Source organism: Zea mays, chromosome 6 (genome assembly GCF_902167145.1).
Source record: "Zea mays cultivar B73 chromosome 6, Zm-B73-REFERENCE-NAM-5.0, whole genome shotgun sequence".
Lineage (NCBI taxonomy): Eukaryota > Viridiplantae > Streptophyta > Magnoliopsida > Poales > Poaceae > Zea > Zea mays.
Window position 1 is genome coordinate 37268359 of NC_050101.1, and position 19389 is coordinate 37287747.

The window sequence follows — 19389 nt, forward strand, 5'->3', positions numbered from 1 at the left end:
CCTGTCATCGCACTGAGCGGTATGCAACTACCGCTCCACAGTGTGCAGCCAGTCTTCAGCATCCATGGGGTCAGAAGAGTGAGCGAACGTTGGTGGATGACCTCTCATGAATTCAGCACGCTTGTCCCTGGGCATCTGAGGCATCTGAGGCTGAGGTGGTGCCTGCTGCTGCTGCTGCTGCTGAATGGCGGCCAGAGTCTGACTGATGGCTTGGACTGCCTGAGTCTGCATCAGGAACATCTGCTCGATGGACATCGGGGGCGAGGGCGGCAGCTGATGTTGCTGGGGCACCTCTTCCTGCTGAGCGGCTTGCTCCTGCTGAGCACGCCTTTCTCCTCTGCGCCTGTTCTCTAACATCTGCAGAATGAAATCCACACATCAGAACTGATCTTGCAAATCTTGCAGCATAAGAAAAGAGTATAGAATTCTCCACCACACTGAATAGATGAGCGTCTTCACTGATCTCCAACACGGACCAACACATCTTCTCAGATAAAGAGGAAAGTGGAATAAAAGGTTTCCCAACTAGATAACTAACTCCATTAATATAATAGGTAAACCAGAATGCAGGGGATACCCACACTCTGGTGACAGTCATTACAAAGATCCAAACCAAACATAATTCATCATGACTAACATAAATGCACAGGATATAGCAAACTACCCTGTCTAACTAAGACTATTTAAGAGCGAGACTAACGCTAGGACTGTAGCTTCTACGTATATATTTCGTATTAATTACAAGATCCGACTCTAGCGATCTATGGTTCTAGATTTATCTTGGTCTTGCAGTCGGGATGGCCATAAAACTGGCGTCCACGCCGAGGTGAGCGGTACGGGTGCTGAGTCCCGACGGGAGCGGGGGAACCATCGTCCAGGTGACGACGCTCAGCGCGCTCAGCCCACAGCAGGGCGATCTCAGCACGAGCCCTACTCAGCTCGTCTAATGCATGGTCCAGCTCCGTGTTTAGCACGGCAGCTTGGTTGACTGTGCTGCTCAACCTAGGATTGTCCTCACCAACAGGTGAGACAATCACGCCTCCTGTGCTGCTAGATGGACGGCGAGGGTAATACTTCAGGTTGAGACCGTCAGTTACCCCGCCGAGAACCGAGCAGTAGTGCGAAAGTGCACGCCGTGTGGCATCTTGCATGGCCGCCTCAGCTGAGTCACGCTCAGAGATAGAATAGTGCTCTGAGCAGACCTCAGCACCCTGGAGACTATTCTCCGGATGGCGTACCAAGCAGGTCGCCTCCCAGCGGTCCGGGTAGACCCCGCGACTGTGCTGGTAGACCACACAGCGATACTCGATGGACCAAGTATGTCGGTTAAGTGCCCGACGTAGCAGGGTGTCGAGCGCATCATGGAAGTGACACCCGCGAGCAGCGTTGCGAGTGATGGGTCGAGCAACCCATCCTTCCGGCTCCTGGTCAGCAGAGAAGTCGGTGTCGTGGCTCGAGATGTCGTCGCCACCTCCGTCGTCTGGGTCTCCTCCAGCAGCTACTCCAGAGGCTGGGGCGCCCAGTGGTGGTGCAGGGGGTGCCTCCAGAGGAAGCACAGGGGAGCAGCTCCTCACGGACTCTATCTCCTGTTGGAGCGAGAAAGAAGAGCCCTGCTGCTCCTGTCGTCGACGCTCCTGCTCCTCATGCAGGCGGTGATGCAGCCTCTCCAAGTGTCTGGACTGACCGGCCACGGGACGGTGAAGCGGACGCTCAGCAAGACGGGAGGGTAAGAAGGGGATGACGGACTTTCGTGCAGTGTGTCTAAGACGAGCCATCTACAAAAGACACCGCAAGCAAAAGAGTAAGAACAGAATTAATATGACCAGCAAGTAATGAATCATAAATAAATGAAGGATTAGAATTAAACATAATTTTCAGCAAGGTATAATATATAGTAGAACATAGGTTTGGTCGGTATGACCAACTTTTGAAGGGATATCAAAGTCAAGGCAGGGACAGAGGTCTATAATCCTTAGAACGACCATTCTACTCTAGGTTAGCGGTCCTACAGTCAGCACGGCTTTGATACCACCTATGTCACACCCTGTTTTGAAGGCAAACTGAATGCGAACCATGTACGTGCCAGGATCAGCAACTCACGTACACAGCAGTTACATAACTGGACATCATCACACAGTGCTCAGATAGTATTAAAAAGGGAAATAGTCTATTACATCATATGTCTGAGACATCCACATAGTCTTTACAATAAATCAAAGTGCGGAAAAGAAACGTAGATAAATGCGGCCTTCACAGGCAGCCGACTGGGGGTTGCCGCTAACCCATGCCTAGAACTCGTCGTAGTCTTGGAACTCCTGGAAGTCTCCTTCCACGACTTCATCTTCTCCTGAGCAGTGATTGCAATGTTGACAACCTGGGGATGGGGAGGTTTGGTGTGTAGAGCAAGGGTGAGTACACATCAACATACTCAGCAAGTATCCTGTTTGGCTGTAATGGACTAGCTTTATGTGGGGATAAGTCAAGCAGTTGCTTTTAGTTGGTCAGATTATTATTTACTATTAGAAAGCTAGGTTTTAACATTAACCCAAGTTATTAGCCCGATGTACCCTTTCCAAATGGAAAGAATACCACTTACCAGCACCATAGTCATAACCAGAACCATCAATCTCATTTTCACCTGTAAACCAAAATGTATCTGATCAAGTACCACTAATCACTAGAGCTCCCTTGGCCGCTCATAACCGCGAGCACGGCTGATATATCAGTTTTCAAACACTCTGCAGAGCTTGTGCACTTTACCCACAAGCCGTGATTCCCTTTCTGCCCGGAGATCATGACTCTCCATTGATCACTACCAAGGTGACCCAGCAGGGCATCACTACGTAGCCTTTACAAAGATTCCCCGGGGCTGTAGCCGCCCGTTAGGTTTCCTAAATGCACCGCACTCCTCCCCAAGGGGCGAACCCAAGCTTGGCAGAGCGAGCCGCATACACCTAGCCCCATTGACGGCACAACGGCTAAGCGAACTACACCCCGGATCCTCTAATTATTCAGCTAAGGGCACCCCATTCTACCCTCATGGTTGCACTGTTTTCCCGGGCGGTCATCCAAAGAACAGGTCCTTACGGAGAGGCACTCGAGAAACCGCTCGAGTCCCCTTAAGGCCACAAGTATAACATCATAATAAGAAGAGGGGAAAACAGCGTATCATTGATCATTCTCATCATGTTCATTGATTAGAGTTGAGCAATAGCATAAGACTAAGCAATAATAATCCAACCCAAATAGGTAAACAAGGACATGGATAACAGAAGCTAGTCAATCCTTAGGTATAAACGTGTAATGCGGGAGGTGAATTAAAGAATGAAATAGGATAGAGATAGGTCAAGGGACACTTGCCTCCACCAACTGACTGCTGCTCAGGGGCTTCTCCTGCGAGTTCTTCGGGCTCTTCAACCGGATCGTTCTCTATGCGAGTGCAAACATACATACATCCATCCATTCAAATTAGGGAACAAACAGTACACCATACAAGAGAACAAATAGATTAACCATGCATAAAATATGACATACGATATTGCATTCACCATGGTTAGAAAGAGACAGGGGAAGGTCTCGCAGGGGTTAAAGCTTATGCTCGAGGCGCACTACAGGTAGACGAATAACTAAACATTACGTGCTCTAGTTCTACTTAGCTCCAATAGTAAGGATTAGCTACATGCACTAATAGAAACGTAACCACTTTTAGTAGATCAACATTAAATGAGATAGACGGTTAACTATATAAATTAACTAACGTAACCAACTTCTAAATTGAGTTTCCTATTTTATTAACATGAATAACGTGATTAGCGCGCATAAAATATAGGGGGTAGACGGACTCGTCCAGGGGTAGACGAAGGCACGGCGAGCCGTGCCAAGGCACTGCGCACTACGCGAGCACGTGCGCGAGGCCGCACGCACGCGCCGTGAACTAGCCGTGCGCACGTCGGGGCCACGCGCTGGCCGAGCTCAAGGCCTCGCGCCGTAGGCATTCTGGGCCGAGCTCGAGGCCGCGCCGGGGCCGTCACGACGCGAGCAGGACACACCGGGGCGGGCGGGTGAGCACGGAGCACGGGCGGGGCGAGGCACGAGCGGGGCAGGGCACGGGCGGGATGGGGCACGGGCGGGGGACGACGCGGGCGCGACGGGCACGGGCCGCCATGGCCGGGGACGGGCGCGAGGTCGGGGCGGCGCGGCCAGGCCGGGGCGAGCGCAACCGGGCGCGGCGGGGCCGGGGGCGAGTGCAGCCGGGGGCGGCCGCGACGGGGCGGGGCCGAGGCGGGGCGGGGCCGGGACGGCATGGCCGGGACGGGGCGGCAGGGGCGGGGGCGGCTGGGGCCGGGGCGGGGGCGCCATGGCCGGGGCGGGGCGCGACCGGAACGGGGCGGGGGCGCCATGGCCGGGGAGAGGGAGGGAGGGGGAGAGGAGAGGGAGGAGGGGGGGTGCTTATCGCGCAGGGGAGGGCGGCGGTGGCGGCGCGCAGGGGGAGGGGAGGCATGGTTAGGGCAGGGGAGAGAATGACGGGCGGGGCCCGCAGGGGAGGGGAGAGAAATTTTGGGGGAGGGGGAGGGGGGCGCGGCTGGGCTGCTTTGGGCCCAAAGTGGGGGCGCACGGGGGGGGGGGGGGCTGGGCCAAAAAAATGGGGAAGGAGGGGGGAGGGGAGAGAGGAAAGGATTTTCCTTTTTTTAATATCTATTTCCTAGATGAATGCATTTACATTTTCAAACAATCAAAAAAATGCATGGTTCGGCATGGTGCATCAAGCAAAATAAAATATTTTAGCGTTTTGCTTTACATGGGATCTCAAGCCGAATCCCGCTATAACTTTGGAAAAGATCAAGGTTTAGCGAGGAGAAAAGGGAAAAGGAAAGGGTAACGCCTGAATTTGGTGAGGGAAAAAAAGAAAAAATTCTACCCCCAAATTCAGGGCGTTACACTTAGCCACTTGATTTCATTGTGCTAACACTTAATCAAGTTTGTGGCTTCAAGTTTCAAGTTTTTACAGGATCACCTATTCACCCCCCTCTAGGTGCTCTCAATTGGTATCAGAGTCGTTCTCTTCACGAAAGGGACTAATCGCCCGAAGAGATGGATCCTAAGGGAAAGGGGATGGTGGTCAACGATAAGGAGAAGGAGTCCATCTTCAACGAGCCGAGGGACGACAAAGCCACTGACTCCGGCTCGAGTCAAAAGAAGAAGGACGGGAAGAAGAAGAGGCAGATCAAGAAGATTGTCTACTACGACAGCGACGAGTCTTCCTCTTCCAAAAAGGACGACGAATACGAGGAGAAAAAGAAAACGGTTAACTCGAACTTTTCTTTCGATTATTCTCGTATTCCGCAAAGTTCCAATGCTCATTTGCTTTCCATTCCACTTGGTAAACCTCCTCACTTTGATGGAGAGGACTACGGATTTTGGAGTCACAAAATGCGTAGTCACTTGTTCTCTCACCATCCAAGTATATGGGAGATATTAGAAAATGGAATGCAATTTGATAGTACGGATAGTCCCATATTTATCAATGAACAAATTCACAAAAATGCACAAGCTACTACTGTTTTGTTAGCATCATTGTGCAGGGAAGAATATCATAAGGTGAGTGGCTTGGATAACGCCAAGCAGATTTGGGACACCCTCAAGATCTCGCATGAGGGGAACGACGTCACCATGCTCACCAAGATGGAGTTGGTGGAAGGCGAACTAGGAAGGTTCGCGATGATCAGGGGGGAGGAGCCAACTCAAACTTACAACAGGCTCAAGACCCTGGTCAACAAAATAAGGAGCTATGGAAGCACGAGATGGACGGGCCACGACGTCGTCAGGCTTATGCTAAGGTCCTTCACCATCCTTGATCCACATCTTGTAAACTCTATTCGTGAAAATCCCAGGTACAACAAGATGATGCCCAAGGAGATACTTGGAAAGTTCGTAAGCGGGCGAATGATGATCAAGGAAGCGAGATATGTTGATGAGGCGTTAAATGGCCCAATCCACGAGCCTCAAACCATTGCTCTAAAAGCAACAAGTAGCATGGAGGCGCTACCTAGCAAGGTGGTGCAAGTTGAGGCGGCCGGGCTAAATGAAGATGAAATGGCCCTCATCATCAAGCGCTTCAAGACGGCGCTCAAAGGTCGCAAGGAGCATCCCAACAAGAGCAAGACGAAGAGGAAGCGCTCCTGCTTCAAGTGTGGTATGGTTGGTCACTTTATTGCTAACTGTCCTGATAATGATAGTGACCAGGATCAAGAAAAGAAGAGGGAAAAGAAGAAGACTTACAAGAAAGCGAAGAGCGAGGCACACCTTGGCAAAGAGTGGGACTCGGATTGCTCTTCATCCGACGACGAAGGACTTGCCGCCTCGGCCTTCAACAAATCATCCCTCTTCCCCAACGAGCATCACACATGCCTCATGGCAAAGGAAAAGAAGGTATGCACTAGGAATACTATTACATATGCTTCCTCAAGTGATGATGAATCTAGAGATGATGAAATAGACTATGCAAGTTTATTCAAAGGTTTAGATAGAACTAAAATTGATAAAATCAATGAATTAATTGATGCTTTGAATGACAAGAATAGACAGTTAGAAAAGCAAGAGGATCTTTTGTATGAAGAGCATGATAAATTTGTAGATGTCCAAAAATCTCTTGCTTTAGAAGTTAAAAGGAACGAAATGCTTTCTTGTGAATTATCTACTTGCCATGAGACTATTTCTAGTTTAAAAAGTGTTAATGATGATTTAAATGCTAAGCTAGAAGTAGCAAATAGATCTAGTTCTTGTGTAGAATATGTAGTGAGTTGCAATAGGTGTAAGGATTTTAATGTTGATTCATGTGTTGAGCACCTTACTTCTATTGCAAAACTAAATGGTGAAGTGGATAGTCTTAATGCCCAACTTAAGACTAGCAAAAATGAATTTGATAAACTAAAATTTGCATGGGATGCCTACACTGTTGGTAGACACCCCTCAATTAAGGATGGGCTTGGCTTTAAGAGGGAAGCCAAGAACTTAACAAGTCATAAGGCTCCCATCTCCGCCAAGGAGAAAGGGAAGTCCCCTATGGCTAATAGTGTTCAAAAGAATCATGCTTTCATTTATAGTCATAGAAAATTCTCTAGAAATGCTTATAGGAATTATTCTTATGATTCATATGCTATGCCTGCTTCTAGTTCTTCTATTGTGCATGATATGCCTAGGAAAAATGTTATTCATCATATGCCTAGGAGAAATGTTGTTCATGTACCTAGGAAAGCAAGTAATGAACCTTCTACAATTTATCATGCTTGCAATGCTTCCTTTGCAATTTGTAGAAAGGATAAGAATGTAATTGCTAGGAAATTAGGGGCAAAATGCAAGGGAGATAAAACTTGCATTTGGGTCCCTAAGGCTATTGTCACTAACCTTGTAGGACCCAACAAGAGTTGGGTACCTAAGACCCAAGCCTAAATTTGCCTTGCAGGTTTATGCATCCGGGGGCTCAAGCTGGATTATCGACAGCGGATGCACAAACCACATGATGGGGGAGAAGAAGATGTTCACCTCCTACGTCAAAAGCAAGGATTCCCAAGATTCAATCATATTCGGTGATGGGAACCAAGGCAAGGTTAAAGGACTAGGAAAAATAGCAATTTCATCCGAGCATTCCATTTCTAATGTGTTTTTAGTAGAATCGCTCGGATATAACTTGTTGTTCGTTAGTCAATTATGTAATATGGGGTATAATTGCTTATTTACAAATGTAGATGTGTCTGTCTTTAGAAGGAGTGATGGTTCATTAGCTTTTAAGGGTGTACTAGATGGCAAACTCTATTTAGTTGATTTTGCAAAAGAGGAGGCCGGTCTAGATGCATGTTTAATCGCTAAGACTAGCATGGGCTGGTTGTGGCATCGCCGTCTAGCACATGTGGGGATGAAGAACCTTAACAAACTTCTAAAGGGAGAACATGTGTTAGGACTAACAAATGTGACTTTCGAAAAAGATAGACCTTGTGCAGCTTGTCAAGCAGGTAAACAGGTGAGAAGTGCTCATCACAGCAAGAATGTAATGACCTCATCAAGATCTCTGGAGTTACTTCATATGGACCTCTTCGGACCCGTCGCCTACCTAAGCATAGGAGGAAGTAAGTATGGTCTTGTTATAGTTGATGATTTTCCCGCTTCACTTGGGTATTCTTTTTGCAGGATAAAACAGAAACCCAAGGGACCCTCAAGCGCTTCCTAAGGAGAGCTCAAAATGAGTTTGAGCTCAAGGTGAAGAAGATAAGGAGCGACAACGGGTCCGAGTTCAAGAACCTTGAGGAGGAAGGAATCAAGCACGAGTTCTCCGCTCCCTACACACCACAGCAAAATGGTGTGGTAGAGAGAAAGAACAGGACGCTCATTGACATGGCGAGGATGATGCTTGGAGAGTTCAAGACCCCCGAGCGGTTTTGGTCGGAAGCCGTGAACACGGCTTGCCACGCCATAAACCGGGTCTACCTTCATCGCCTCCTCAAGAAGACGTCGTATGAACTCCTAACTGGTAACAAACCCAATGTGTCATACTTTCGTGTTTTTGGGAGCAAATGTTATATTCTAGTGAAGAAAGGTAGAAATTCTAAGTTTGCTCCCAAAGCTGTAGAAGGGTTTTTGTTAGGTTATGACTCAAATACAAAGGCGTATAGGGTCTTCAACAAATCATCAGGTTTGGTTGAAGTCTCTAGCGACGTTGTATTTGATGAGACTAATGGCTCTCCAAGAGAGCAAGTTGTTGATCTTGATGATGTAGATGAAGAAGACGTTCCAACGACCGCAATACGTACCATTGCAATTGGAGATGTGCGGCCACAGGAACAAAAGGAGCAAGATCAACCTTCTTCCTCAACAATGGTGCAACCCCCAACTCAAGACGATGAACAGGTTCATCAAGAAGAGGCGTGTGATCAAGGGGGAGCACAAGATGATCATGTTATGGAGGAAGAAGCACAACATGCCCCTCCAACTCAAGTTCAAGCGACGATTCAAAGGAATCATCCTGTCGACCAGATATTGGGTGATATTAGCAAGGGAGTAACTACTCGCTCTAGATTAGTTAATTTTTGTGAGCATTACTCTTTTGTCTCTTCTATTGAGCCTTTTAGGGTAGAAGAGGCCTTGCTAGATGCGGACTGGGTGTTGGCCATGCAGGAGGAGCTCAACAATTTCAAGAGAAATGAAGTTTGGACACTGGTGCCACGTCCCAAGCAAAACGTTATGGGAACCAAGTGGGAGTTCCGCAACAAACAGGACGAGCACGGGGTGGTGATAAGGAACAAGGCACGACTTGTGGCAAAAGGTTATGCCCAAGTCGCAGGTTTGGACTTTGAGGAGACTTTTGCTCCTGTGGCTAGGCTAGAGTCAATTCGCATATTGTTAGCCTATGACGCTCACCATTTTTTCAGGTTGTTCCAAATGGATGTGAAGAGCGCTTTCCTCAACGGGCCAATCAAGGAGGAGGTTTACGTAGAGCAACCTCCTGGCTTTGAGGATGAACGGTACCCCGACCACGTGTGTAAGCTCTCTAAGGCGCTCTATGGACTTAAGCAAGCCCCAAGAGCATGGTATGAATGCCTTAGAGACTTTTTAATTGCTAATGCTTTCAAGGTTGGGAAAGTCGATCCAACTTTATTCACTAAGACTTGTGATGGTGACTTATTTGTGTGCCAAATCTATGTCGATGACATAATATTTGGTTCTACTAACCAAAAGTCTTGTGAAGAGTTTAGTAGGGTGATGACTCAAAAGTTTTAAATGTCGATGATGGGCGAGTTGAACTACTTCCTTGGGTTCCAAGTGAAGCAACTCAAGGATGGCACTTTCATCTCCCAAACGAAGTACACGCAAGACTTGATCAAGCGGTTTGGGATGAAGGACGCCAAGCCCGCAAAGACTCCAATGGGAACTGACGGACACGTCGACCTCAACAAAGAAGGTAAGTCCGTTGATCAAAAAGCATACCGGTCTATGATAGGTTCATTGCTTTACTTATGTGCTAGTAGACCGGATATTATGCTTAGTGTATGCATGTGTGCTAGATTTCAATCCGATCCAAGGGAGTGTCACTTAGTGGCCGTTAAGCGAATTCTTAGATATTTAGTCGCTATGCCTTGCTTCGGGATCTGGTATTCAAAGGGGTCAACCTTTGACTTCATAGGATACTCAGACTCCGATTATGCTGGATGCAAGGTTGATAGGAAGAGTACATCAGGGACGTGCCAATTCTTAGGAAGGTCCCTGGTGTCATGGAGTTCTAAGAAACAAACTTTCGTTGCCCTATCCACCGCTGAGGCCGAGTATGTTGCCGCAGGACAATGTTGCGCGCAACTACTTTGGATGAGGCAAACCCTCCGGGACTTTGGCTACAATCTGAGCAAAGTCCCACTCCTATGTGACAATGAGAGTGCAATCCGCATGGCGGATAATCCTGTTGAACACAGCCGCACAAAGCACATAGACATCCGACATCACTTTTTGAGAGACCACCAGCAAAAGGGAGATATCGAAGTGTTTTATGTTAACACCGAGAACCAGCTAGCCGATATCTTTACCAAGCCTTTAGATGAGAAGACCTTTTGCAGGTTGCGTAGTGAGCTAAATGTCTTAGATTCGCGGAACTTGGATTGATTCATAGCATACATGTGTTTTATGTCTTGATCATGTTCCTTATGCATTTTGTTGATTATTTATGGTGCTCAAGTTGTACAAGCACTCCCCGGACCTCACAAGTCTATTTGCATGTGATGCACATATTTAGGGGGAGACGTGCTACAACTTGACCCTTTGAGACTAACCATGTGTTTCAGCTTGCTTGATTTAGTCTCAAAGGTGGATTGAAAGGGAAAGATGGACTTGGACCATGAAAGACTTCCACTGCACTCCGATGAGAGAGTAACTAACTCCAAGTTCATTTCCATGCTCTTATTGCCTCTTTACTCTAAGTTGAAGATTTTGGTGAGGTAATGGGGTTTAAGGGCCAAGATTGATCCTGTTTTGGTGCTTGATGCCAAAGGGGGAGAAAAATAAGGCCAAAGCAAGAAATGGATCAGCTACCACTTGAGAATTTTGAAAATAGTAGAGTTAGAACTTTTGTTTTGTCAAAATACTCTAAGTGTCTCTTTTTGTCAAAAGTTGGTCTCTTGTGGGGAGAATGTTTGATTATGGGAAAAAGGGGGAGTTTTTGAATCTTTGATCAATTTGTCTTGGAATACCTTTCTCTATGCCTCAACAAGTGAATTTGACTAAGAGATAGGAAATTGAGTTTGATTTGCAAAAACAAACCAAGTGGTGGCAAAGAATGATCCAAATATGCCAAATTTGAATCAAAACAAATTCTTGTTCTCATTTGCATTGATGTTGCACTTCTATATGTTGCTTTTTGTTGTGTTGGCATAAATCACCAAAAAGGGGGAGATTGAAAGGGAAATGTGCCCTTGGGCCATTTCTAAGTATTTTGGTGATTAAGTGTCCAACACAAATGGTTATGTGTTAAACTATGCCAAATGGTGGACAAAGTGCAAATCAATACAAGGGTATGATTCTAGACTTAGTACATTGGTTTTTGTGTACTAACATATTTGTCTAAGTGCTAGAATCAGAGAAAAGACAAATTGAAAAGACAGCCAAGACTCTGCTCAGTCTGGGTGCACCGGACTGTCCGGTGGTGCACCAGACAGTGTCCGGTGCGCCAGGCTGGCGTCTGGTGAACTGCCTGCTCTCGGATCTCGACGGCGGTGTACGACTATAAATCACCGGACTGTCCGGTGGTGCACCGGACTGTCCGGTGAGCCAACGGTCGGCTGGGCCAACGGTCGGCCGCGCAATCCGCGCGTGACGCGTGGCCGAGCCAAGAGTCTGATGGGGGCACCCGACTGTCCGGTGCGCCAACGGCTCCAAATCGTCAACGGTCGGCTGCTCCAGAATAGGAAAGAAATCGGCACTAGACTGTCCGGTGCACCAGTCGACAGAAGGCAAGAATTGCCTTCCTGGATTGCTCTCAACGGCTCCTAGCTGCCTTGGGGCTATAAAAGGGACCCCTAGGCGCATGAAGGAGTACACCAAGCATTCTCTGATCATCTCTTAGCACCAAGACATCTCTCTAGCGCATTTGATTCGTTGTGATAGCAATTTGAGCTCCTCTTGAGTTGAGAACTTGTGTGCGTGTTTGTGATCTTAGAGCTCAAATTGTGACTTGTGTGCGTGTTTGTGCTCGTGCTTTGAGACTTGTGTGTGTTTCTCTTCCCACTCTTACATCTGTGCTTCTTTGTGATCATCTCATTGTAAGGGCGAGAGGCTCCAAGTTGTGGAGATTCCTCGCAAACGGGAAAGAGTAAAGAAAGAAGAACACCATGGTATTCAAGTTGATCATTGGATCACTTGAAAGGAGTTGAGTGCAACTCTCGTCCATTGGGACGCCACAACGTGGACTAGGCAAGTATTGTACTTGGCCAAACCACGGGATAAATCCTTGTGTCTCTTGTGCTTGTTCTCACTGTGTCAATTGTGGTTCACAAGAGCTCTCCTTAGCCACTTGATTTCATTGTGCTAACACTTAATCAAGTTTGTGGCTTTAAGTTTCAAGTTTTTACAGGATCACCTATTCACCCCCCTCTAGGTGCTCTCAAGTATGCGAGGTGGTGCTCGGGTGCGGTGTGGAGTGGTGGTGATGGAGCAGGTGACACGAGGCAGTAGGTGCGATGGGAGGGATGGTGTTGCTGGCGGCGGTGGGTGCGCTGCAAAGGGGAAGTGGGGCGGTGGTGGTGCGCATGGAGGCGAGGCACGAGTGCGGGGGGCACGGGTGAGTGGTGGGGTCAATGACCCTGATGTTTGTGGTCTCTAGTTCCAAGAATCTTTGCCTCTCTATATGGTAATAACTCCTTCTATCCTCTTTTCCTGTTTACTTTGACTCAGGGGCAGTGCTTTGATTCTCACGGTCGATCCTTTTGACTGAGCAGCTAGACAGGTTCCTTCTATAGCTTATTCCAGGCTTCAAGGGTAAGCTTCTCGGTATCTTCTTGGGTAAGGTGCTTTTCTCTTGAGATGGGTTAAGATGAGAATGGAAGCATAAGGTAAGGATTAGCTCTAATTTGTGATCTATGTTTTTAGAGAAAACCTTTCTTAAAAAGAAAGAAAACACTTAAGTTCAGCAATGATAAGCACAAACAAATCAAATATTTTGAATAGGGGAAGAATAGAGTTTTTCCAAAGCACGGACTACTCAGATTCAGGGGCTAAGCATAACTACTATTGCTCGGCTCCTGAACTGAGAACTATGCTAAATACGACTTATAAGCACTAACGTTAAGGCATCACATATGCACACGAAAGGGGAGAAAACATCTAGCGAAATTCATTTTGAAATGCCCTAGGGGGCCACACAAATAAAGTTTTTCAAAGCACGGGACTACACGATTACCTCTCATACATGCAGGGCTCTAGCCAAAGCGAAGAAAAACTTCACTACCCAATGCATGCAGAGGACTGGGCATACTAACTTCAGACTAGGCAACTTCTCTTCTGGCAAGGCTTGCACACAACTTCAATCTGAGACATCTCCTGGATGGGTTAAGAGGGAGCTAATGTTGATGACTTCTTCTGGCGGCGACTGAGATGGCAGGACAGGGTTGAACTCTTCTTCAAGCGGGACTGGCTCTTGTAGCTCCTCAGAGGGCGGCGGTGCTGGTGGGGTGCTTGCAGCTTCTTCTTTGATCTCACGGGACGGTGCTGGAATCTTCTTCATGGTGAGGGGCTCAAACAACTCTAGTGGGGGATATTGGGAGGACTCGGGGTGCTCTTGCTTATCCATAGCCTGAGGGAAGACTAGAATTCCTTCCAAGTCTATGGCTCCTTCCGGTAGTTCCCAAGCCTTCTTCTCTCCTCTGATAGAGATCGGGTGACCTTCAAGAATCTAGGGATCTTCAGCTCTCATGGGTTGAACTGGGTTGGATGAAGCGGACTCTTGGATCCGCAGGGCTCTACGTTGGTTATGGGTTACCAAGTAGGCCTCCATCAACTTCTGGACGTGCTCATCCTTGGCTTGCTTCAGTGCTTCAATAGCAATGACTTCACGACTTTCCAAGGCAGCTACACGGGCTTGAGCTGTGGTGATATCCACATGGAGCTGACGGTTGCGCTTCTCTGCATCTTCTTCTCGGACAATCATCTGACAGTGGTGCCGAGCCAAGAAATCATACTGTGCATCCAGGGTGAGCAGGTATGCGGTGAGGTACATGACTGAGGGGTCGTCCTCAAGCAGCTGCTGCCTTACCAATGCACGCATCCTGGCCATCCAAACAGGACGGTTTCTCTGAAAGGGCGGAAAGAATCTGAGCGGGGTGTCGGCCACTTCTTCATAAATCTGACACAGGGCCCTCAATGCCTTGTGAGCGACGACTTGACAGGTGACTTTGAATCTGTGCCCAGCAGCAGTGACACTCCATTCCACATGGTGCGGACTGGATCCAATGTATACAGTCACGACACACTTCTTCGTGCCATGCTCGATGAATTCACGACCATCATACTCTGGCTGGCTCCTGATTCCGAGGCGAACTGTGCATGCTCTCAGCAACTTGGGGAAACCATTTTCATTCTGGCAAAAGCTGGTTTGGCAGCGAACCTCCATCTGAATTCTGAGAGAAGGAAAGGGGAAAACATTTTTGAAATGAAGGGATGAGAGCAAGATTTTTTTTGAAAATAGTTTTGGCTCAAAAATTTTGATCAAACTAAGGGTTACGTCCTGTGGCCAACCTAACAGCTCTGATACCACCTGAAGCGTCCCGATCCTCTGGGACTCAAATGTGATACAATTACTAGTCCCAGGAGGCTAGTAAACACATTTATACATCAGATGATTCAAGATCTGCTTGAACGAGACAAACCTATAAAGGTGGCGATCAACTTTAAGAGTTGGTCCACAACTCGGGACATATCATCAGAGTGGCCCGATATACGCAGCGAAGCAAATCAGCGGTCCAACAGCCACAGGCAAGGTTGGGAATAGTCGTAACTCTTACCCGATCTCCTTTTTCTGAAAAACAACAAATAAGCAAGGGTGAGTACAAACGTACTCAGCAGCCCACCTTCACCCGCGGAATGGGGAAATCAGATATAATGCATGGAATATGTGGAGCTCAGGATATTTTGCAGAAACAACAATATTTTATGCAGGGTTGTTTTGAAAAACATTTTGTATTTTTGCAAAGTGCATCCTCTCCAAAGTTTTTCAATATTAGAACAAAATCCCCTGGACTAAACTGTCCAGGTATCTCAGCAGTTTCCCACTGGTTTTCATTTTCAAAAATAGCTACTGGACTTCCCGTCCACCATAGCTCACGGCTCAACCGTCGGACCTTTTAAAAACCACTTTTCTCAAACACACCTCTTTTTTTTGAAAACAAAACACTAATTGCCATACCACACCAGACTTGTCCATTCCTGTGGACACAGACTATTCGAATAGGTTTGAACTCTGCGCAGAGGTGTACACTTTACCCACTAGTCCGGCTCTGCGATCTCATGATCAATGAGATCCGAATCCGAATCTCTTTCCTTCCTCGCACGTCCTAACCTTAACGGTTATACCGGAAGGAGTCAGGCCACCGCCATGTCCAAACCGGACAAAACATTCCCCCTCCTTATCCTCCCGGTGCTCCCTAGCCTTCATAACCCTGGGGTTGGACCGTACGAGTTCAGATTGAGTGACTGCCCACACAGTCTCGAGTTGTTGTACTTATCATGAGTACAGGTAATGAAGGATGACAAACCGGTCCTTATATGAGGGGACAATCCTTCCGCTCACGCCTAAACCAGCTGAGCCATCACCTTAGGCCCTCCCCTAAACCAGGGAGTCCCTGATCATCCCTACTCAAAGGTGATAAGGGTGAAAACCCTTCATCATACACATTTTGAAAAGCATTTTCTTTTGAAAAACTCACACCTTTTCTCAAATCATTTGTAACAAATATATTAAGGATTGATTGCGGCAAGCGGCTTGGGTGGCCATAATAACTTGTCTCAAAATCATATCGTGCATAAAATAACAGACTGAGGGTTGTGGTTGAAAAATCATAGGTAATTTATGCATCAAAGGGATCCAGTGAACTTGTCGTGCTTATCCGGCGAAGGGGGAAGGGAAGCTCGCGGAACTGGCTTCTAGCTCCACTGCCTGGCGTAGACTTGCAGATCCGGCCTCCACGAGACGGCACGAACGCTCCGATAACTATGCAACATGAACAAGCAAACATACAAACCAGCAAGTATACCAACAAATATTTAGTATAGTGGTCAGAATAGCGATATATGGATGGGTAGAGTCTTGAGTAGAATCTGTGTCATGTGGTGTTGTGATATTACTGGTGGTGGAGTGGAGGTGCTTACCAGGAGGGTGGACTAGAGGCGAAGCGACACTATGCGTGTAGCCGATGGAGCAGAGTAACTGAGTGGGTGGGGTGTTTGCCTTGGCTGAGGGTATTGAGTGTGTGTGGTGAGGGAGAGGGTAGCTGGGTGTATTTATAGCTGAGTGTATGTGGTGTAGCACAGTGAAGTTCACTATTGGTGAGAATAGTGACGAATGAATCGTCTGACTTAGTATGAACAGGAGAGTTATAGGCAGAATATGGGACAAGAGTATTTTGGGAGTTTTCTGGAATATGAACCATGCTTAAGGGATGACATGGTTGGATAGGGAATAATTCGATAAGAATTTAGAAACAAGAATTATTGGAATCGGAGTTTGGAAGCCTGTTCAAAGGAATCTCAAAGTTAAGCGTGCTCAACTTGGAGAAACCTGAGATGGGTGACCAGATGGGAAGTTCCCACTGGAAGGAAAATCACAGTCACCGGAGTTCGTATTACTGGAAAATGGGTCTGACTGGTCTTAGGTGGACTGGACAACATGATGGATGAGTAGTTGAAATTTGGGGCGATCGGATGATCGATGAATAGTAATGATAAATAGTGACGACGAAAAGATATTATAGATATCATCGATGAATAGTAACGATGATGAATATTAATTTTGAATAGTGATGTTGAATAGTTCGTATGAACGAACGATGAATAGTGATGATGAACGAACGATGAACGATGAATAGGAACTATGAACGAACGGACGAACGATCGAATGATCGAACGAACGAACGATCGGAATTTCGGCAGCATAACGGCAGTACAAAGATTATCTGGAAGAACGATGAATAGGGACTATGAACGAACGATGAACGATGAATAGGAACTATGAATGATCGAATGATCGAACGAACGAACGATCAGAATTTCGGTAGCATAACGGCAGGGAAAAGATTATTTGGACGAACGAACGGACAAACGATCGAAGGATCGGACGAACGAACGATCGGAATTTTGGCAGCATAACAACAGGACAAAGATTATCTGGAAGAACAATGAATAGGGACTATGAACGAACGATGAACGATGAATAGGAACTATGAACGAACGATGAACGATCGAATGATCGAACGAACGAACGATCGGAATTTCGGCAGCATAACGGCAGGAAAGAGATTATTTGGACGAACGAACGAACGAACGAACGATCGAACGATCGGACGAACGGACAAATGAACCATGAACGATCGGACGAACAAACGAACAAACTAAGAACTGGGGGACGAACGATTGAAGAACGACCAAACGATCCTTGTGCTAGTGTGTGCTTGTGTGGAACATGGAGTGTGTGTGTGGGGGGGGGGGAAGAGAGTTGCCATGAAATGGCTTGGGGTGGGATGAGAAGAGACCCTTGCCCCTCTATTTATAGCCATGGTGGGGGATTAGGGGGAGGGATGAGAGGATTAGTGGGAGGATGAGAGGATTAGTGGGAGATTAGCATGTATTTGTCTTGTATAAGTGAGATTAGCTTGTAGAGCTCACCGTATGACACTGGAGGCATACGTATACGTATGAGCATGAGGAAAGTTATGGAGAAAATATTTGTAGGGACTTGAAAAATGATTCTGAAGGTATTTCTCAAGAGGAAAATACTTGGAGATATATCGGTGGAATATTTGGACAATATTTCTGGAAAGAACTTGAATTACTCGGGAAATATCTGGGCGGTATTTCTGGAAGAATTTGAGGGGGATCACTGGAGAAATATCTGGGCAGTATTTCTGAAAAGAATTTGAGGGTGATCACTAGGGAAATATTTGTAGGATATTTTGAGGAGGATTTTGGAGAGAATATAGACCACTATAATTTATTTGTTGATATCAACTTGCAAACAAACATTTTGAAATGAAATTTGAAATTCATTTTGAATTTAGAGGGAGTTTGAGAAATTTTCAAGATTTGAATTTTTGGGATGCTACAAGTACCCCCATAATTAAATAATAGAGGATGGAATAAATAATAATGAAAAGAGGATTTATCTTTACATTAGAATTATATTTGAGATCATAAAATTCAAACATGGTTTTGAATTTGAATTGAATATTGTAAACTGAAAATAGAAAAGGAAATTTTAGAATTTGTGAAAAGAGGAGAAAGAAAATATTATGTGAGTAAAAATAAGTATAATATATAATAAAATATATTATTTCTATACTGGGATTTGAATGTGTACAATTGACTCACGTTGAACTCATAAAAAGATTCAAATTCAAATTAGGATTTCAAAATAAAAATGAGACAAAAGAAAAACATAAAAGAAAAAAAAGAAAGAAACCCTACCTGGGCCGAGTATCCCCATTCCGGCCCACCTCCACTATACAACCGCGCTGCCCATCCTCACGCCACACGCACCGACATGTGGACCCCGCTGGACAGCCTCACATCGGGTGTGTTGTTTTTGGCGAATCCGCTGACGTCCAGTCACTGACAACTCGGTCCCTTCAGTCGGATCTATCCTGCTCCACGCAACGACCTCCCCACGCATGGCGGACCTCACCTAACTGCGCGCGATGCACGACGCAATGGGTGGCACTACCTTCGAACCCCTCTTTCCTTCCCCTCGTAGATAAAGGGATCATGGCCGAGCCATATCTTCCCCTTTCTCCTTCCCCGCATTGCCTCAGCCTCCATCGCCCATAGGGAAAGGATTCTGGTTGCCACCATGGAATCAAGGAGAGAGAAAGCAAAGAGTGTCACCGCCGCGTGTAGATTTTCGATTACATCGTCGTCGTGGCTTTTGCGGTGTCTTGGGCGCTTCACCGAAGTACCTGGAGCTCGGGCGCAGGTCAACGGGCAAGCCTGGGCGAGGTTCCCTGTAGCTCAGCGGAAGCATGGTGGGGCATTGTCGTGGTGCCGCACGCAGGCCGCTGTTGGGGCCTAATTGGGTGGTCTGGGTGGCTCCCTCAAGTCCACTGGTGGTGTGCGGGAGCTTGCCAAGCACAATCGGTGGCTGACCCTCGACGA